Source organism: Scyliorhinus torazame, chromosome 1 (genome assembly GCF_047496885.1).
Source record: "Scyliorhinus torazame isolate Kashiwa2021f chromosome 1, sScyTor2.1, whole genome shotgun sequence".
In the NCBI taxonomy this organism is placed as follows: Eukaryota; Metazoa; Chordata; class Chondrichthyes; order Carcharhiniformes; family Scyliorhinidae; genus Scyliorhinus; species Scyliorhinus torazame.
Window position 1 is genome coordinate 326,947,681 of NC_092707.1, and position 22,323 is coordinate 326,970,003.

The 22,323-nt window shown below is 46.9% G+C and overlaps 1 long non-coding RNA gene across 1 annotated transcript in view; it reads left to right on the forward strand.

The window, feature by feature from the left end:
• Positions 1–5,315: 5,315 nt before the first annotated feature.
• The window catches only part of LOC140394088 (uncharacterized), a 112,071-nt gene continuing 95,063 nt past the window's right edge, over positions 5,316–22,323 (forward strand). Inside the window, exon 1 of the long non-coding RNA XR_011935846.1 lies at positions 5,316–5,382. This is a non-coding gene — a long non-coding RNA (uncharacterized lncRNA). The remainder of the gene's footprint in view (positions 5,383–22,323) is intronic.

A 22,323-nucleotide genomic window follows, 5' to 3' on the forward strand; every position in this document is an offset into this window, starting at 1 on the left:
ACATTTGACACCAAATTTGTCCTCAAAGGTATCCAGTGCGCTCAAACCTATATCCAGCGCACAAAAACCTATTCAGCATGCTCCAAGCTATCCATTGTGTTCAAAGGTATCTAGTGTGCTCCCCCCACCTCTCCTGGCCATCTCCAGACCTCGGGACTTGACGACATCCCAGGCCTTGGGACTGTCCAACCTCTCTTGACCACCATCCCCCCGACCTCTCTCAATGTTTAACCCCCCTCCCACCAATCTCCCCCAACGATTGCAGTCCCCCAACCTGTCTTGATGGCCCCACCCACCGCACCCTCAAGTTGGTGGAGGAGAGGAAAGAGGAGAGGGGATGAAGGAAGGAAAGCGAAAGAGGAAAGGGGGAGGAGGAGATGTGGAAAGAAGTTATGAAGAAAGCAGAGGGGGAAGGAAGAGAAGGGGAAGGAGGGGGAAGAGGATAGGAGGAATCAGGAGAGGGGAAATGGAGAGAAAGGGGAAAAAGTAAAGGGAAAGAGGGGAAAGAGGTAAAAAGCAAAGGGTGGCCAGGGAAAGGTTTGGACTACTTAAGGACAGTGGGGGGAATCTATGTGTTGAGCCAGAGGAAATGGGCAAGGCACTAAATTAATACTTTGCATCAGTGTTCACCAAAGAAAGGGACTTTGTAGAAGATGATTCTTGGGTAGGGTGTGTGGACAGTTTGGATCATGTTAACATTGAAAAGGAGGAGGTATTGGATCTTTTAAAAGATATTAAGGCAGATAAGTCTCCTGGGCCGGATGAGATTTACCCCAGAATACTGAGGGAAGCAAGGGAGGAAATTTCTGGGGCCTTGATTGGCTTCAGGTGAGACCCCAGAGGACTGGAGAATAGCTAATGTGGTACCGCTGTTTAAGGAAGGAAGCAGGGATAACCCTGGAAACTATAGGCCGGGGAGCCTCACATTGGTCGTAGGTAAATTATTGGAGAGAATTCTCAGAGTCAGGGTTTATACCCATTTGGAAACAAATGGACTCATTAGCGATAGATAGCATGGTTTTGTGAAGGGGAGGTCATGCCTTACTAACTTGATTGAGTATTTTGAGAAGGTGACAAAGATGATTTTAAAAAAAAATTTAGAATATCCAATTCATTTTTTCCAATTAAGGGACAATTTGCGTGGCCAATCCATCTACCCTGCACATCTTTTGGGTTGTGCGGGCGAAACCCACACAAACATGGGAAGAACGTGCAAACTCCACACAGACAGCGACCCAGAGCCGGGATCGAACCTGGGACCTCGGCCCCGTGAAGCAACAGGGCTAACTCACTGCGCCACCGTGCTGCCGTAACAAAGATGATTGATGAGGGGAGGGTGGTGGATGTTTTTTACATGGAATTAAGTACAGCCTTTGACAAGGTACCTCATGGCAGACTGGTACAAAATGTGAAGTCACACGGATCAGAGGTGAGGTGGTAAGATGGATACAGAACTGTCACAGAAGGCAAAGGGTAGCAGTAGAAGGGTGTTTTTCTGAATGGATGGTTGTGACTAGTGGTGTTCCACAGGGATCTGTGCTGGGGCCCCTGTTGTTTGTAGTATACAGGAATGATTTGGAGGAAAATAGCTGGTCTAATTAGTAAATTCACGGATGATATCAAGGTTGGTGGAGTGGCAGATAGCGTTGAGGATTGTCAGAGGATACAGCAGGACACAGATAGGTTGGAGACTTGGGCAGAGAAATGGCAAATGGAGTTTAATCCGGACAAATGTGAGGTAATGCATTTTGGTAGGTCTAACATAGAGGGGAAATATACCGTAAATGGGAAAACTCTTAGGAATATAGAAAGTTAGAGATATCTGGGGGTGTAGGGCAACAGATCTTTGAAAGTGGCAACACAAGTGTACAAGGTAGTCAAGAAAGCATACGGAATGCTTGACTTCATTCGAAGGGGCATCGAGTATAAAAACTGGCCAGTCATGCCATAGTTGTATAGATGCTTGGTAAGGCCACACTTGGAATATTGCTCACAATTTTGGTCGCCACATTACCAGAAGGATGTGGAGGCTTTGGAGAGGGCGCAGAGGAGGTTTACCAGGATGTTGCCTGGTCTGGAGGGTGTTAGCTATGTGGAGAGGCTAAAATAGACTCGGACTGTTTTCATTAGAAAGACGGTGGTTGAGGGGTTACCTGATAGAGGTCTACAAGATTATGAAGGGCATGGATAGAGTGGATGGGCAGGCAGTCTTTCACATGGTGGAGTGGAGGGCTCAGTCACCAGGGGGCATAGGTTTAAGGCCTGTGGGGCAAAGTTTAGAGGAGGTTTGCGAGGCAGGTTTTTTACACAGAAGGTGGTGAGTGCCTGGAATGCGTTGCCAGGGGAGGTTGTGGAAGCAGATACATTAACGGCGTTCAAAAGGCATCTTGACAAACACATGGCTAGGATGGCTATAGTGGGATACGGCAGAAGGAAGTACTGCTGGTTTTGGCAAAGGTTGGTATCATGACCGGTACAGGCTTGGAGGGCCGAAGGACTGTTCCTGTGCTGTGTTATTCTTTATTCTTTGTTCTTTGACGCGGGGAAGGAGGGGAGGGCAAAGGGATAAAGGGAGGGGGAAGGGCAGGAGAGGATGGAGAAAGAGGGGAGGGGGAAGGGAGAAAGAGTGAATGGGAAATAAGGGAAGAGGTGTGAGGGGCAAAGAAGGGAAAGCAGAAGAGGAATCGGGGCGGGATTCTCCGCAATCGGCGCGATGTCCGCTGACCGGCGCGAATCAGTCTGGCATCGCGCCGCCCCAAAGGTGCGGAAGTCTCCGCATCTTGAGGGGCCGAGCCCTCACCTTCAGGGGCTAGTCCCGCGCCGGACTGATTTCTGCCCCGCCAGCTGGCGGGAAAGGCCTTTGGTGCCCCGCCAGCTGGCGCGAAACTGACTTTGCTGGGCGGCGCATGCACGGGAGCGTAAACAGCCGCTCACGGCATCCCCGCGCATGCACAGTGGAGGGGGTCTCTTCCGCCTTCGCCATGGTGGAGACCATGGCGAAGGCGGAAGGAAAAGAGTGCCCCCACGGCACAGGCCCGCCCGCGGATCAATGGGCCCCAATCGCGGGCCACGCCACTGTGGGGGCCCCCCCCAGGACCCCGGAGCCTGCCCGCGCCGCCTTGTCCCGCCGGTAAGAGAGATGGTTTGATTCTCGCCGGCGGGACAGGCATTCCAGCAGCGAGACTTCGGCCCATTCGGGCCGCAGAATCGCCGGGTGGGGGGGCCGCCAACCGGCGCGGCGCGATTGCCGCCCCCGCCGAATATCCAGTGCCGGAGAATTCGGCAACCGGCGGGGGCGGGATTCACGCCAGCCCCCGGCAATTCTCCGACCTGGTGTTTGGGGAGGGGAATAAGAGTGTGGTGAGAGGAATGGAGAGGGAGAGAAGAGGGAGAGAGAGAGAGAGGTTGGGTGGAGGGTGTTGGAGGGGGGAACACTGCATGCATACGTAGCTGGACTTAGGAACATTTTGGCTAGATATACAGTCACATTTTGCTTTAATCATTGCAGGACGACAATTGATGACATGATGCTGGTTGAAAACTATCATTTGACCATCATTATGGTTCTGAGTGAAAATGATAGCTAAATTCATATTCATAGCATTCATAGAATTTACAGTGCAGAAGGAGGCTATTCAGCCCATTGTGTCTGCACCAGCTCTTGGAAAGAGCACCCCACTTAAGCCCACACCTCCACCCTATCCCTGTAACCCAGCAACCCCACCTAACCTTTTTTGGACACTTTGGGCAATTTTATCATGGCCAATCCACCTAACCTGCCCATCTTTGGATGGTGGGAGGAAACCGGAGCACCCGGAGGAAACCCACGCAGACACGAGGAGAACATGCAGACTCCATACAGACAGTGACCCAAGCTGGGAATCGAACCTGGGACCCTGGTGCTGTGAAGCATCTGTGCTAACCATTGTGCTACTAAGCTGCCCCTAAATGGTCAGTTGTGAATGAAAATGAAATAAAGTATAGCCAGATGATTTCAAATTATGTCAAAATGATTGTAGTTGAGAGCAGTTGATGTCAAATGAACGCTGTTGAAAGCAAATTATGTCAAATAATATTAAAAATTTCGGACAGGGACCTGTCTAATCTTTCTGAACTCTTCCATTTTCCGTAAAGATCACAGATCCATACTCTTGAGGGTCATAGATCATTCTCTGCACAGCAGTGACCTTGGTGAAAGTTTAACAGAAACCCCATTTACACACAGAAAAGGAATTTAAACCAAACCCCTGACATAGTTATGATAGCTGGGAAGGAGAAGGACAGAGGTTCCCTTAGTTCATGCCTTTCGCTGAATAGTGATCATCAGGTGGAGTATTTTTGATTTCAACCTAAAACAGGCGCAAATTCAGCAGAGGGGCCACACCACATGCCTCAAAGTGATGTTGGGAGACCTGGAGTCATTTTATTTGAATGCAACTGAGGGGCTGCGATGCCAATTGGGCGCTCCACTGGTGTCCGCCAGTTTTAACTGGTCAGGAAATCAGCTGAATCTCACACACTCAGCCAGCAAGCTCAGTGGCGGATGGGAGAGCCTATCCTGGAGGGGGTAGCATGCCAGGGTTCATGATAGGTCGCAATATTTGTCTAGAACTCCTCCTGTATGTCCTGAGACCATAAAAAGAAAATGAAAAAGTGCTTTGGTTCTCCTTGTGTGAAACTGCCACCAATGGCTCCATTAAGGAACATTTGCTGCCTGGTACAAGTAGGATGCATGTGCCCAGCACACAAATCTGGGAATTATGGTCTTAAAGTGAGTGTTGGAGCCCAATTTATATTTTAAATAACCGTATGCCTGTTTCAGGTGCTTGCCCATTTACCTGAATATTGCATCTGTTGGACCTTGGACATCAGAAAGAACAATGAGACCATCCCCTTCCCCACATCTTTCCCTCACCCACAACATCAGCTGCCATTTGTTCAGATCAGAACCAAGTAGGCAATGTTGAAAATCGCTCCCAGGTCTCACATGTTCACAACTGCTGGAAAGGTGAAGTTTAAAAAAAAAACTTTCCTGGGATGTGGGCATCACTGGCAATGCCAGCATTTGTTGCCCATCTCTAATTGACCTTGAGCTGTGTGGCTTGCTATAGGTTTGGATTCAGATGTAAGGGTGGCAGATTTCCTTCTCTAAAGGGCATTGGTGAAAAGGATGGGTTTTTGCAACAATAGTCGTCATGGTCACCATTGTTGAGATTAGCTTCATATTCCAAATTAATTAATTGAATTTATATTCCACCAGCTACCATGGTAGGATTTCAACCCCTGTCCCCAGGGCATTAACCTGGACCATGGACCGCTAGCCTGGTGACATTTCCACTGCGTCAATATCCCTATAAACAAAGGAAATCTAGAAAGTGATCAGTAAGTGCTTCAAGTTGAAAGGAAACTGAAGATTTCATGATCAAACCACTGTACAATTCCAGTATCTTAAGTTGTATTTAATTTTATTTGGATATTTGTCTGAATATATTGTTTTCTTTTGACAACATTTGTACAATACACACAACTCAATTACTGTTACACTAGAAAAGTCAAATAGACAGATGTTTCAAAGAAATTTTGCAAATGTAAATTACACGATACTTTGGTAAGTGTCCCAAAATGTGACACAGAAAGTTCCAGCAAAATGAACATCATGCATTTAAAATGCATCTTTTTATAAGAGTTCATTATTTATAGCCCTGGCATGCTGAGGATTTTACTTGAAAAAAATTGTTTTTGCTGGTATTTAGCAGAGTGTAGGATATTGTGTGGAAATGTTGAACTATATATACACATTCATAAATTTTGCACAGATTTGTCATACTGAATATGTATTTATTTAGAAACCATGGTAACAATATATTAATATGTTTGTTCCCATGGACTACAAACCACACAGTTTTCAGGTTTTTTCTTAATGCTCATGTTGGATCTTCACTCACTGCAGCTTTGATGAGCATTCCGTTACGACAATATTTGATTTTTCTTTGTCACAATTCTTTTTTGGTTAATTCTGACTGGTGCTTTCTCATATAATGCACCTAGTAGCCATATAATTTACTTCCAGCCCTGTGTCAGGAGGTGCCCTAACATGACCCAAGGCGACCTGAAGACAATAATGACTTACATTTTTATATGTGGCTGTCATGATGATAGCTTGTTGTGCGCATGGAATTGAGTATTAGATACTATATGGTACTCGGATAAGATACGGTAAGGTACATTCTGCACGGCTTATGGGGTCACCTTACTTGGAGGTTGGTCAGATGATATATGTTGAGAAGTTAACCAGCATAGTAGATTATATCTGTGACTTCAAGTGTTGTCCTTGCAGCCTGAGATGTAACATTGACGATGAAGATAAATATGGAGATCTTTAGGATTGTGTCATGGCATTTGCTGGAGCTGATATGCCAGCAGTCCGGAGAATTGAGCCACTTGATCCGAAGGGTGACAACAGTACTGCCAGCAGGAAATGGAAAGTGTGGCTGGAGGAGTTCAAAGCCTATGCTGAGTGCCATGGTCTGTATATAGATGGGGTGACGGTGCTTCAGAAAGCATATCGATGGGCATTATTTTTGTTCAATGCAGGAGCTTCAGCCAGCGAGACCTCAAGACATGCAGTGAAAGCTTTGAAGGACCATTATGTGGTGATGCTAAATGCCACACCCCAAAGGCATGTTTTCTGTAAGATGAGACAGAAAGAGGGGGAAACAGGAGTCCAATCTGTGACGTAGGGTTGGATGGATATAGTCATGTTGTGATGGATCTGAATAAGCAGATAATGAATCAGGCGGTCCACCATTGACATAGTGACAATAGGTTGAGGTATAAGCTGCTGGAAAGAGGAGGTACTCAATGTTGGTTGCCACTTCAAAAATGGCTGCTGCATTGGAAGCTGTGGATGGACAATTTCACAGCATGACATTTGGCCCCACCTCTGCCGTTGGCAAGACAAATGTTCTGGTTAACCGAGTGGCACAACAGAATCGATGTGTGTGTAAATATCAACAACAAAAGTCTGAGAAAGCATGCTTCATATGTGGCAACCTGGGGCAGTGTGAAGTCTGTTGCTCTGCCAAGAGAAATGTATGCAGAAAATATGGGGGCAAAGGCCATTTTGCCCAGAAGCAAAGCTGAACAGAGAGGGAAGCCTGGAAAATCTGTAGTGTTTGAGGAGGATGGTGCGTCTCTTCTGAACAGAGAAACTGCTCAAGTCTTGGTGGTGTTGCACATCAGATTGAAAGTGAATTCAATGTAATACAGCCTACAACTCAGTCTGTAGTTCAGCCTGTCGCTCTATCTGCAGTTCAACCTGTGACTCAACCTGTAGCTCAACCTGTAGCTCAAACTGTAGTTCAACCTGTAGCTCAACCTGTAGCTCAACCCGTAGCTCAGCCTGTAGCTTAGTCTGTAGCTCAGCCGATAGCTCAGCCTGTAGCCTAGCCTGTAGCTTAGCCTCTAGATTAGTCTGTAGCTCAACCTGTAGCTCAGCCTGTAGTTCAGCCTGTGGCTCAGTCTGTAGCTCAGTCTATAGCTTAGCCTGTAGCTCAGCCTGTAGCTCACCCTGTAACTCATCATATAACTCATCCTTTTAGCTCCGCCTGTAGCTCAATTTATATCTTAGCCTCTAGATTAGTCTGGTGTTTAGCCTGTAGCACAGCTTGTAACTCAGCCTGTAGCTTAGTCTGGGCATAGAACACATTTTGATCTGAAAGGGAAAGGTGAGACAAAGATCAAGAAGCTGATTTACCAATAGAGCCTGTTGAAGAACCAACACAGTGGATGGGCACTGTTGTGGTGCTGCATAAATAAAATGGTGTCATCAGACACTGTGTTAATATGTGGCAGATGGAAGCAACGATAGTGGGAGAATGTCACATAATTCCCACTATGGATGAGGTCTGTGGTGTTGGGTGCTCTGGTGCACAGATGAGCCAACACAGTTGTATGTGGTACAACTCTATTTTATTTTAACTCTTATAATACAGTTCGTTCTGGATACTCTGCACGTGCTGTCTCCCTGAGTGTGTTTGGTAGCAGATCTGTCCTGGTCCTCTTCTGCAGCTAATACTGACCACCGGGGGTCGGGTCTGTGCTTTTATATCTTTCTGTCATTGGTTGTGGTGTTGTGTGTTCTGATTTGTCTGTTGGTGTGTCTATCATGATGTGTGTGTTTGAATATCATGACATCCCCCCTTTTTACAAAGATATGTGCCTACGTGGTTATAAATATAATTGTGTCGTGAGTGCATCTAAGAGTGTGTGTGTGTGTTGTGTACAGCGTGTGTATATGACGTAACTATTTACATGGGGCGATGTCGGGTGCGTCACACTAACAAGGTTGTACCATAACAAAACTTGGATGCGAGAGAAAAAAAAAACTTGAACATTGGTCCGGTCAGACGATATCTGGAACAATAAACAACAACAGGTTATAATACAGAAGTGTTTGACTTTTTGAACGTATGAACAGCGTTATAAGTCCAGTCTAATGGGTGACCGCCTCAAGAATGGGCTGGTCCTCAAGCCGGTTCAGCTGTGGAGATTTGGGGTCACACTGGTTCACCTTGGACTGTTGGAGGTGATGCTGTTGCCGAAGTCTCTACTTTACCATTTGTTGTACTTCGTGCAGTGCTTGGTTTTTTCATTCGTGCAAATATAACATTCAACATCTTTGTTAGTGGTGCCTTGGCTGTGGTTTGGTTCTGGTGGCGATGGAAGGGGCATGATCCATGGCATCTCCACAAAGTCATCCTTGGGAACCAGTGGAGGATCCGGCGTGTGCGTACGGTTCAGTTGCGAGCGTGGAAGGCGGCGCAAAGCTCGCTGATTGCGCCTACACACCAATCCATCCGCCCTGCATGCCAGGAACAAGGTCTGGCGTGCGCAAATCAGAGTCGGCACTTGGCTGCTCCCCATCTGGAGTCCGGTCTGCCTTCCGTCGATGCCCCCCGTCCGGAGTCCCAACAGGTTCACTGGAGGCAGCCGAGATTCCCTGAAGCTGCACTTCTGGAGTCGGAACATGCAGGAATGCACCAACCAGTGGAGAGGGTCGAGCCATCGAGGGCGGAAGCGGTGCGCCGCCACCGCAGTCGTCAGTGGTCCCACCGTGATCGTCGAGTGCCTCGGTACGCACTAGGCGAGGTCTGTCACCTTGCACCTTTTGCATGGGAAGTGGGATGCTGTCGTCACTCGTCTCACATCCCGTGGATAGATCCTCATTAGCAGCTTGCTGTTCACTAGGGTTGGGTAAATTGTCAGAGTTTTCATCTGGTGGTGCACACCATGTCGGTGGACTGTCATTGTCTTGCCATTGTCCTTCATTTGGGCTTTTCTTCTTTGGAATTTTAAATCTTCCCCCAGACATTGCAGAACCTTGTTTATTACCCCCAAATTCTCCCATATGTATGGTCTTGAATATAGGATCCAATGTTTCTATCGACATTGTACTATTTTCCAAAGAACATTCCGTTTCACTTTTCTTCTCAGGTACCTCATATGTATCTTTGTCTAATGTACATGCCTTCATGGTCTCTGGGTCTGATTTTGCTGGGACTGGCATGGTCACAGTCTCTCTTTTACTGTTCTCAATTGCCCACATTATACTCCCCATACATAACTGCTTAATCACTGGGGTTAGTGTGGTACAATGGATAATCGGGTCGACCTTATCTGCATCTTCACCATTAGTGGAAAGCACACTTGGTTCACTTGAAACTGCTGTGGGTTTTAAATTCGTTATCTGGCTACTCGATGTCGGTGTCCTCAGGATTCTTGCTCCAATGTTCTGCTCAATAATCAGTGGAGTGTGTATAGGTTCAATGCAATTAATGTTCCCCTCAAGGTTTGAAGAGTCATCACCGACTAACTGCTGGTCTCCGAAGTTGGGATTTTGCGGCGTTGTGTTGAAGGGAGACATTTGTCCCTGCTGTAGATATGATTCAGGTTGTGTTATTTCCATTACCTGAGGATCAATGTCTTGTCCATTTTTTCGATCCGTACTAAAACACTGGCAATTCTCAGTCTGCTCCTTGCAAGTTAAACATTCAATTAATTTTGTTAGCAAATCCTCAGCATCCTTCTGTGGCCATGCAGCATTATTAATCTCTGTTCGGCTATAATGATCCTGAAGGTCAGCGCATAAACCTTTTTTCTTCGGGCTTGGACGAGGCGATTCCTTTGGCTTGTCTTCAGTTGGGCTTGAACAGTCTTCAGCGCTGTGCCCTTCATTGTAGCATGAGAGACCGTCATGGTCATGCTGCTGTGTAGTGGAGCATGGTAGGCTGTTATAGCCTTCTTGCTGTTCACGTGAGCATGGCAGACTTGCATCGTCTGCCGCTGGTTGGTCAGGAGAGGTTGCTAGACCCTCATGGTCTTGTTCCTGCAAGGACTGCACATTGGAGTCTTGCGTTGCTTCTATCGTGGAGGCTGTCCACGAGCTCTCTGTGGAGGCTTGTGACACTGGAGTCACTTCTTGTTCGTGCAAGGACTGCGCTCTGGAGTCTTGCGTTGCTTCTATCGTGGAGGCTGTCCACGAGCTCTCTGTGGAGGCTTGTGACACTGGAGTCACTTCTTGTTCGTGCAAGGACTGCGCTCTGGAGTCTTGCGTTGCTTCTATCGTGGAGTCGGGAACGTTGAGAGGGACGTGGACCACGCTCTGTGTGGCAGCAGGGCGCTCTCCGTGTGCTTGCACCGCTCCCTGTCTGTTAATGTCAGGCTGCAGCATCATCCGGTACTGATAAGTTGGAACGTCATATCTGCTGGATTGAAGATCCTCAAATCCGAAAAATGAATCCGCATCTGCGTCGGATTCAATGTGGGGGCCGCCAATGTGCAACACGAAAGGTTCGTCCGAGTCATAGTCGTATAGGACCACGGAGCTATCATTGGGCTCGCGAGGTCCGGAAACACTGTAAAGATCGTCATCAAAGTATTCGAGGTCGGAATCATCGGCTTGTGCGTAGGTAACTGCTTGTCGGAGGGTTCTTCGGAGGTCAAATTCATCTCCTGGGTCAATTTGCGGCAATGTGCTGTCATTCCAGGTGAGGGAAGGTTGTTTTACAGCTTTAACAGATTTTTGTTTTTTTGATTTGGGACGTTTCCCTTTTAAATTGGATTTGGGACATTTCCCCTTTAAATTGGTGCAGTCTGGGGCCTCTGACATCCTGACGCTCGGTATGTAGCACGTAGGAAGCGACTGCGCATGCTCAGATCGCTGTTCCTTTACCGATGGCCGTTTTCTTGACTGCGCATGCGCAGCATCTCGCGCATGCGCAAACGAAACTTCCGGTTCTGCGCACTGCTCGTGCAACTGTGCTAGCGTGATACCTTTAGCAAGATGGCCGCCAACCTCGACCCAGCCCTCTCTCAGGCCCGGGATTTCGGCCTCTGGGAATTCGGGCTCCGGGATCCCAGCCACGAGGTGAGTACTGCAGCTTTTCTTACCTTTACTTGCCGATTGGATTGCGTTTTCTTCACAGTACTTGGAGAATTTGTCCAGGACTGCCTGGTAATCGTACCTTTGCTGCCTCCTGAAGAACCTGAATCTTGTGAATATTTCTCTTGCCCTTGCACCGGCGATGGTGAGGAGAAATTCAATATTTTCGCTATCATCCAGGTCTTGGAGTTCAGCTGCCACCAGGAACAATTCGAACCATTGCCGGAATCGCCGCCAGTTTTCGCGGAGATCGCCGTAGCACTGGAGCGGCTGCGGAACCGGGAGCTCTATCATTTTGCCTGGGCACTGCTGGTTGTCTCTGTACACTGAGGTATGCCGGCAGGTATCGATCCACTCCTGTACCATGTGGTGTTGGGTGCTCTGGTGCACAGATGAGCCAACACAGTTGTATGTGGTACAACTCTATTTTATTTTAACTCTTATAATACAGTTCGTTCTGGATACTCTGCACGTGCTGTCTCCCTGAGTGTGTTTGGTAGCAGATCTGTCCTGGTCCTCCTCTGCAGCTAATACTGATCACCGGGGGTCGTGTCTGTGCTTTTATATCTTTCTGTCATTGGTTGTGGTGTTGTGTGTTCTGATTTGTCTGTTGGTGTGTCTATCATGATGTGTGTGTTTGAATATCATGACAAGGTCTTTCAAGAGTTCTCAGCAAGCAATCTTGTTTTCAAAGATACCATCAGCTGGAGCTTCATCCTGATTCAAGGAAGATGACAACTTTTGTCACTCATTGTGGATTTTACTGATGAAAGCGATTTCTATTAGGCAGCAATGCGGCACCAGAGATTTGCCAACACAAAATCTATACGGTGGAACCAGGGATCCCAGGATCAGCCAGTATCAGAGACGACATCATTATTCATGGAGCCAAAAGAGAGGAACATAACGAGTGACTGAGGTTAGTATAAGCAAGATTACAGACAGCAAGATTTACGATAAATTGGCGGCATGTGGCATAGTAGTTAGCACTGGGACTGCGGTGTTGAGGACCTGGGTTCGAATCCCGGCCCTGGGTCACTGTCGATGTGGAGTTTGCACATTCTCCCCATGTCTGCTTGGGTTTCACCCCCACAACCCAAAGATGTGCAGGTTAGGTGGATTGGCCACGCTAAATTGCCCCTTAATTGGAAAGAAAAATAATTGAGTATTCTGAATTTATAAAACAAAAAGATTTACGACAAATGTGGGTAAGAGTTTGCTAGGTGTGACAGAGTTAACATTATTGCAGCATGAATTTGGGGCAGCACGGTAGCCTTGTGGATAGCACAATTGCTTCACAGCTCCAGGGTCCCAGGTTTGATTCCGGCTTGTCTGTCTGTGCGGAGTCTGCACATCCTCCCCGTGTGTGCGTGGGTTTCCTCCGGGTGCTCCGGTTTCCTCCCACAGTCCAAAGATGTGCAGGTTAGGTGGATTGGCCATGATAAATTGCCCTTAGTGTCCAAAATTGCCCTTAGTGTTGGGTGGGGTTATGGGGATAGGGTGGCGGTGTTGACCTTGGGTAGGGTGCTCTTTCCAAGAGACGGTGCAGGCTCGATGGGCCAAATGGCCTCCTTCTGCACTGTAAATTCTATGATAATCTATGAAATTCCCAAGCAGCGGAATGAATCTAGCCAAAGACCAGGAAGAAGTAATAGCAAAGGCTCATCGACCTCATAATGCCAGTAAAGTCAGAAGTTCTCTGGGACATGCGAACTATTGTGCAAGGTATATCCCAAACATTGCTCCCCTGGCTGATCCATTGCGGAATTTGACCGGAAGAGATGAATGGCTCAGATTTAATGAAGAACAAAAATTTGCCTTCAATGCTTTGAAAGACAGCTTAATAAATATTGGGATCTTGGTATACAATCACCTAAATGCACCAATGCAACTCAAAGCAGATGCTAGTTCAGTAGGATTAGGGGCAGTGCTGGTGCAAACACATGTTGAAGGCCCCGAATCATTGCGTATGCAAGCAGGTGCCTGACAGTTGTGGAGAGGTGATGTTATCAGACGGAAAAAGAGGCCTAAGGATTGCTGTGAGAATGTGAATGTTTCCATGCATACTTCTTCAGTAAGAAGTTCTTCAGAGTTAAATTGGGGACAGATCACATATTAGAGGTAATTTATTCTCCCAGATCCAAACTGTGGACAAGAGTCAAAAGCTGGGGTTTGAGACTCCATTTGGACAAGTAGACCAATCTGTCACTGACCCACTGTCACGATTACTGGGGGGGATCATACAGGCAGATTCTCACTGGAGAAGGAAGCTGAATCATTTGTGTAGTTTGTGGCAGTTCATGCTGCATCCTGAGCAATGCCAACAAGAAATTGAAAGAGAGTCAGACAAAGATCCAGAATTGGATGCCATCAGGCAGAGAATCGAAGCTGGTAGCTGGGAGATTTGTCCAGTCAAGATGTACATCTCTGCATGAGAATAAATGCGCACAATTTGGAAGTGTGTTCTCAGGCACAGCAGATTTGTAGTGCCATAAAAGCTTAGGGCTAGAATGGTCACGCTAGCTCATGAAGGTCACTTGGAAGTGGTTGGAACTAAGGAGAATCTATGGTGACCAGAGATGAAGAAAGATTTGGAGCAGTTTGTCAAAACATGTCATGGACGTCAATTTGTCAGCACACTCCATGCACCAGAAACAGCACACGGTTACTGGCTGGACCATGAGAGGATGTAGCAGTTGACGTCTTAGGCCCATTTCCATCAAGATAGTGGTGATTGACTGCTACAGCCATTACTATATTACTATGATGTGGTGATGCTGGCGTTGGACTGGGGTGAGCACAGTAAGAAGTCTTACAACACCAGGTTAAAGTCCAACAGGTTTGTTTCGATGTCACTAGCTTTCGGAGCGCTGCTCCTTCCTCAGGTGAATGAAGAGGTATGAAGAGGATCTGCTCAGATGAGGAGGAGCGTAACAGACATCTACAGACGTTGAAAGATGCCCTCGTACGAACGGGATATGGCGCTCGACTCATCGATCGACAGTTCCAACGCGCTACAGCAAAAAACCGCACCGACCTCCTCAGAAGACAAACATGGGACACAACCGACAGAATACCCTTCATCGTCCAGTACTTTCCCGGAGCGGAGAAACTACGACATCTTCTTCACAGCCTTCAACACATCATCGATGAAGATGATCATCTTGCCAAGGTCATTCCCACACCCCCACTACTTGCCTTCAAACAACCGCGCAACCTCAAACAAACCATTGTTTGCAGCAAACTACCCAGCCTTCAGAACAGTGACCACGACACCACACAACCCCGCCATGGCAACCTCTGCAAGACGTGCCAGATCATCGACATGGATACCACCATTACACGTGAGAACACCACCCACCAGGTACGCGGTACATACTCGTGCGACTCAGCCAACGTTGTCTACCTCATACGCTGCAGGAAAGGATGTCCCGAAGCGTGGTACATTGGCGAGACCATGCAGACGCTGCGACAACGAATGAACGGACATCGCGCGACAATCACCAGGCAGGAATGTTCCCTTCCAGTCGGAGAACACTTCAGCAGTCAAGGGCATTCAGCCTCTGATCTCCGGGTAAGCGTTCTCCAAGGCGGCCTTCAGGACGCGCGACAACGCAGAATCGCCGAGCAGAAACTTACAGCCAAGTTCCGCACACATGAGTGCGGCCTCAACCGGGACCTGGGATTCATGTCGCATTACATTCATCCCCCACCACCTGGCCTGCGAAATCCTACCAACTGTCCTGGCTTGACACAATTCACACCTCTTTAACCTGGGGTTACCCCATCTCTGGATCTGTAAAGATTTAATCACCTGCTAATGCTCGCATTCCAAGCATTGTCTGGCATCTTTGAATCTGTCTATATATATGTTACTGGAACATACCTTTTCATTCACCTGAGGAAGGAGCAGCGCTCCGAAAGCTAGTGACATCGAAACAAACCTGTTGGACTTTAACCTGGTGTTGTAAGACTTCGTACTATATTACGATGAACATGTTGTTCTGAAATTTACTGCAGCAGAAAAAAACAGTGTCTGCATTGACAGAAATATTTGAAAGGCACGGTCTGCCAGTCATTCTGTAGCCAGGCAATGAACCAAAATTCATGTCACAGACCTTCGCCAAATACATGCAAGTCACAGGCAGTCACACTTGCAGAGTGGCACCTCACCGGCCACGGGCAAATAAGAAAATGGAATGACGAAACCAGTCTCAGAGGAATGAATAAAGACCGGCTGGGCTGAGGGCAAAGATTGGAAGGATGTATTGGTGTCACATGTGTTCATGTAAAGAGCAGCACCATACACTAGGATGGGGAAAAGAACAGCTGAGCTGCTGTTTAGGTGCAACTTGCACACCAAGATGTCGGCCGGTGTGGAGGGACATCAGTGTTGATCAGGAGATTTAAGACCGTGATGCTGTGAAAAAGGGCGATGCAAAGTTTTATGTAGATCACAGAAGGGGAGCTAGACAGTCTGATGTGATGAAGTACTGCTGAGACAAGAGAGTGCGAGTAAGATGGTTACACCATTTTACCCCAGGCCATACACTGTCATTGCCAAGAACGGAAACAGTGTAACTGTGCAGTCACCAGAGGAGTACTGTGTGACAGAAATTCTTCATGAGCCGATTTTCCGGCTTCATTGCGCCCAGTGCAAATTCCGCTATGTCGGGTAAAGCCGCTGAGAAACACCCCACCAAGTATGCCCAAAAGTAGACTTTAAAACTAAATTGCACTCCATATAGTCCTCTTCCACATCTGGTGGCAAGTCAGCTTCCAGGTGAACGCTCAGTCCATGCTGAAGGGCAAAGTTGTGTAAAGCACAACACATTACATCTGTTGTGAGTTTCATCTTCACTGTTAAGGCAGTGCAACAGTTAGAGTTCGGCTTCAGATCTTCCATCAACATTTCACAAAGACAACCCATTGCTTCCTTGCTGAAGGACAGTCTCCTGGCACACATCTCCTCTGATGCATTTCAGATGATGTCCTTCGCCCGTATACGTGAAGGGGTGGGTAATTGATTTACTTTCTCACCAGGTGGGAAGGAAACCGGAGTGCTAGGAGGAAACCCATCCAGCCACCTAACGACAAACCATAATTTAAAATAGTATATATCTTCCTATCAATTTTTTAGCCATATTTCTAAACATTAAACACTAATATTATAAAACATTAATCCACTGAAAAAATGGTCTCCGATGTCTCCTGCCTCTGCTCTCAGATTTTGACGGAAGAAAAAGTGCCAATAAACAAGTATAAAAACTTACCTAACATCGAGACACGTAGGCCAACTTAGCGCTCCCACATTAATTCCCATTCAGCCGGTTCAGCGCAGCGCTCCCAGAAAAACACTTGGAGAAAAACGCGGCGGGTGTTTACCATGTGTCGGGATTACCATAAAGTCCTGACACGCATGTACGATGTACGATCTCCGCACTCCAGAACGGAAGATTCGCCATTATATGGTGCTCGGGTAAGATACTGTTGGGTGCACTCTGTACTGCACACAGGGTAACCTTGGAGTTGAAGTTCTGATAACACATGTTGAGACATTAGCCAGCATTGGTCGATTTAGTGCTGTTGTTTTTTCAGTTAAATCTGTGGCTTTGATAATTGTTCCTGCAGCCTCAGATGTGGCAATGCCTTGTGTAAAAGAACATCTCAGAGTGCAGCTAGAACATTTTTCTTTATATAAAGATGAAGTGCAGAATCCCAAGCAAATGTTTCTGTAAATAACCCCTGTAATAATTCAATGATGGGTGACCACCAAATTTAGGAACTAAACAAACCATTTATCATAAGGATTAAACTATTTACAGTGTATAAGAAATGTGCTCCCAACTGCTTTGACTCCAGTCTCAGACTGGCTGGGAAAACATGCGCTCAGCTCCAAGCGCTCTCCGGCCTTGTTGGCCGGACAGGTCACATGACCACCCCAAAACCTCACCCCCTCAAAGTGGCTCATTACTGCGATCCCCAAAAGTAACATTTTATTTTTCCAGAACTTCGAGGAACTAAGCTTGGCTAAGAAATCCCCAGTGCAATGGCAACAGACTTTAATTTACCTCCAGTGTCAGCCAGAATAACTTTATCCAGCAGGCTAACTACAAGCATAATCTCCAGCAGTAATAAGTGGACATACATGTCTGCATAAAAGGATGGTGCTGTCACAGTCCTGTACCAGAACTAGAATCATAAAATTTCTACAGCGCAGAAAGAAGGCATTCGGCCCATCAAGTCTGCATCGACCCTCTGAAAGAGCACCACCCCACCAAGGCCCACTCCCCTGTAACCCCACCTAACTTACGCATCCCTGGACACTAAGGGACAATTTAGGATGGCCAATCCACCTAATCTGCACATCTTTGGAATGTGGGAGGAAACCAGAGCACCGGAGGAAACCCACGCAGACACGGGGAGGATGTGCAAACTCCACATAGACAGTCACCCAAGGGCAGAATTAAACCTGGGTCCCTGGCGCTGTGAGGCAGCAGTGCTAACCACTGTGATTCTATTTTTAATTTATGCTGTGGAAAGGGAGCGCTAAAGATGAATATCATGCAACAACATAGGATAATCCTGGAGGTTTTTTTAAGTTGTAGACTTGCCTATTGGAATGGAAAAGAAGACTTCAAATTTGCAGTAACATCTGGGTCTGCATTGGCCATCGCTTATGGCCGGTATGAGCAAAGTCTGCATTACTATAAACAAATGTGATCAGTCACATTTGAAATATGTGACCTTTGCTTCATACTGAGCTAAAAATGAAATAGATTTTTATAATGATGTTAATTCATATAACAGTACAAATATATTTTGGCTGGCAAGTTCCTGCTTTTGTCTTGTAGAAACTGCTTTGGTGAGTGCATTTTTCTTATAAATCAGCATTTATTTTAATTACTGCAAGATCACTATTTATTAGACCACTAAATGATGAATAAGGACTTTTCTCGTTAGAATAACCAAATTAAAGAATAAGTAAGTGCCATTGTGAAAGTCCAATCATGTTAGAGGAAGAATGATAGGTCTCCTAAAAAAATAAGTCTGTATTCATTTTTCAATGCTTGGTTGTATCAATCTGATCAATCTCAACTTTGGAAAATCTTGACATTGAGCTGGAATTTAAGTAACGTGGGTTATTATAGGCCAAACTAGTCAGGCATAGGTTAAATCTTACCAATACTAAACACCTCTGTTAAAGTTTTGCAAGAGATGCCTTATAGTGTTGCCCATGTTCAAAGCTGTTTTTATGATCTGTGTGTTTTAACCTATAATACCACACATCACTTTATCTTTAGCACATGTGATGACAGGCTGGCTTGATCTGTAGTGAGATAATAACTACTTCCCCAATTTTTATTGGCTTTGAGTGCCAAAGATATTTGGCCGTTCACACAGTTACCAAAGGATCTGATAGCTGAAGCTTCCTTTCCAAATGAAGCACTATCAATGGCATGTAACCCTTTCCAAAGCCCACCACTTGCTTAAGCAAAAACAACTGCGATCCTAATGTTTTATATTTAGCCGGGATATAAGTGCACATCCCTGTGAAACTTTTGCATTTCGAAAGCAGCCTGAGCTCAGCAGGATTTCTCAGAATGACTAGGGATCTGGTACGAATGCAAAAAAACCACAGTGATATTTGTAACTTAAATGTGTTTCAAGTAACTGCATTATTACCACAAGACCTTCTTCGTCTTCCTTTTTTGCTGATTGCACATTGTCACCACTTCCTAAATATCCACTGTTATTGAAACACTATGAACTTCGCATTTTTGCATAACGCTCTGCTGATATCATATTAAAAGAAAACTATTTCCATCCTGTTCCAAAAAAGTAACGAAAGCTAACTATGTTAACTCCATTATAATCATGCTGCAGCTCCTACTTGTTCTCCTGGAAGCAGCTGCAGCAGCAGAAAATCTCCCCTTAGACACATAAATTTGATTTGTAGATTTTGTGAGATTTTTGAGTGAAAGAATCAGTTCCAGGGGTTGGAAAACCAGAGGCAGTATATTCTACTCCAGGAAAACATGGCACTTAAAAAAAAAATAGCTGCTCATTTCAATAGTCATTAATGTGTTCATTTGTTGAATGATTGAGAAATGGCCTGCCATTTTTAAATTAAGGTCCACAAATGGGAAAATACACACTTCTTTTGGATTTTGGCGTGGATTGCAATAACATTAGCAAGTACTAAAATCAATATGAAGGTGTCACAGCGAATATATCATAATACGTTACCCACAGCCACTAGACTGCACTTAAAGACCGACTCGTTTGTCACGTGTAATAAAGTAGGCTGTTAAACTCAGGTCATAAGAAAGCTGACTGTACAGTTTGAGAATTCAGACAAGTAGAGAATTGGGTGTAAATTTGTTGACACCAGCCAGTTTTCCGTGCCAAGGCAGGGAGGGGCTGCAACGTGCACCTGAACCAGGAGGCCTGAGACCAATCCAAAATTAGACCTTGGACTTCATTGAACTAGTCTGGGTGAGGTGTCGATTCTGTTACCCCTCCACAGGCAGTTCATCCTTTAACAGCAAAACATTTCATGCCATCAGTCCCAGGGGCAACAGCCTCACCAAAGGGACGGTTACATTTACACCTAAATTTAAAACCTTTGTTGGGGGCTGTTCCCTCTCAAGCATAACATGAAATTCATTAATATTATGCAAGATTACTTGCAAGATTTTTCATTACCATCACATTATTTATTTTAAATTTACAGTACCCAATTCTTTTTTTTCCCAATTAAGGGACAATTTAGCATGGCAATTCACCAACCAGGCACATCTTTGGGATGAGACCTACACAGACACGGGGTGAATGTGCAAACTCCACAGTGACCCGGGGCTGGGATTGAACCCAGATCCTCGGCGGCGTGAGGCAGCAGTGCCAACCACTGTGCCACAGTGCTGCCTCCACCATCACATTGTTAACTAAGACTAATTCATTACTCATAACTAAATATAGGATGTCCTAATTCCTCATTGGCTTATATTGCTCCAAACCTTCTTGAATGCATTCCAGAAATGAATTGCCGTCACTGCTATCAACATTCTCTGGATTTCAATTGACCAGAAACAAAACTGGATTAGCCACATAAATACGTGGCTACAAGAGCAGGACACAGGCCAGGAATCCTGCAGTGAGTAACTAACCTCCTGAATCCCTGAAAGCAGTACACCAGGCACAAGTCAAGAGTGTGATAGAGTACACTGCACTTGCCTGGATGAGTGCAACTCCAGCAACATTCAAGAAGCTCAACACGACCCAGGACAGAGCAGCACGCTTCAGTGGTACCCCATCCACAAACATTCACTCCCCCCATCACCAACAAACAGCAGCAACAGTGTGTACCATCTACAAGATGCACTGCAGAAATTTGCCAAGTTTCCTTCAACAGCACCTTTCAAACCAATGGCCATTACCATACAAAACGGCAAGAGTAGCAGGTACATGGGAGCACCACCACCCGAAAGTTGGCCCCCAGCCACTCAACATCCTGCCTTGGAAATATATTATTGTTCCTTTACTGACACTGGGTCAAATCCCTGGAACTCCCTCACTAACAACACATGCACAAATCACCTAAAGCTAAGTAATAGGAAAAGCAAATGGAATGCTGACCTTCTTTACAAAGGGAATGGAGCAGGAAAATAGAGAAATATTGCTAAAACTATACAAGAAACTAATTACATCACACCTGGGAACACTGTGAACAGTCTTGATCGCCTTATCTGAGGAATGGTATACTGACACTGGCGGCAGTCTAGAGAAGGTTCACTAGGTTAATCCCGGGAATGGAGGGATTTTCTTGTGAGGAGAGGTTTAGTAGGTTGGGACTGTACTCATTGCAGTTGAGAAGAATGAGAGGCTACCTTACTGAAACATTTAGGGGCTGGATTCTGCGCCCCGCCGCACCACGGGTGAAATTCTCCGGTATCGGCGCGATGTCCGCCGACTGGCGCCAAAATCCTCCACATCTTGGGGGGCCCAGCCCTAACCTTGAGGGGCTAGGCCCGCGCCGGACTAATTTCCGCCCCGCCAGCTGGCGGAAAAGGCCTTTGTTGCCCCGCCAGCTGGCGTGGAAATGACATCTCCGGGCGGCGCATGCGCAAGAGCGTTAGCGACCGCTCACGGCATCCCCGCACATGCGCTGTGGAGAGAGTCTCTTCCGCCTCCGCCATGGTGGAGACCGTGGTCAAGGCGGAAGGAAAAGAGTGCCCCCATGGCACAGGCCCGCCCACGGATCGGTGGGCCCCGATCGTGGGCCAGGCCACCGTGGGGGCACCCCCCAGGGCCAGATCGCCCTGCACCCCCCCCAGGACCCCGGAGCCCGCCCCGTCGCCTTGTCCCGCCGGTAAGGTAGGTGGTTTAATCCACGCCGGCGGGACAGGCATTCCAGCAGCGGGACTTCGGCCCATTCGGGCCGGAGAATCGCGGGGGGGGGGGGGGTGGCCTGCCAACCGGCGCAGCGTGATTCTCGCCCCCGCCGAATCTCCGGTGCCGGAGAATTCGGCAACCGGCCGGGGCGGGATTCACGCCAGCCCCCGGCGATTCTCCGACCCGGCGGGGGGTCGGAGAATCTCGCCCCACATTTCCGTTTCACCCCACCGGCGGGATGCTCCGATACGCCGGCCGGTCAATGAGGTTTACCATTGTGGGGCAGCCCCATGCTGTCGGGTGTAGCCATCGGGGATGGCCACTTACAACTAGGTACAGAGCAACTCACAAAGACTGATGGGTAAAATGGACAAGCCATGAATCAGGCAGGCTCAGAGGCTGAAATGATATTTGTCAGCAAAGTCCAGACGGCATCGAAACTCCGTCCCATTAGCATGTTAATCAGGCCGATTAGCAGGTGATGG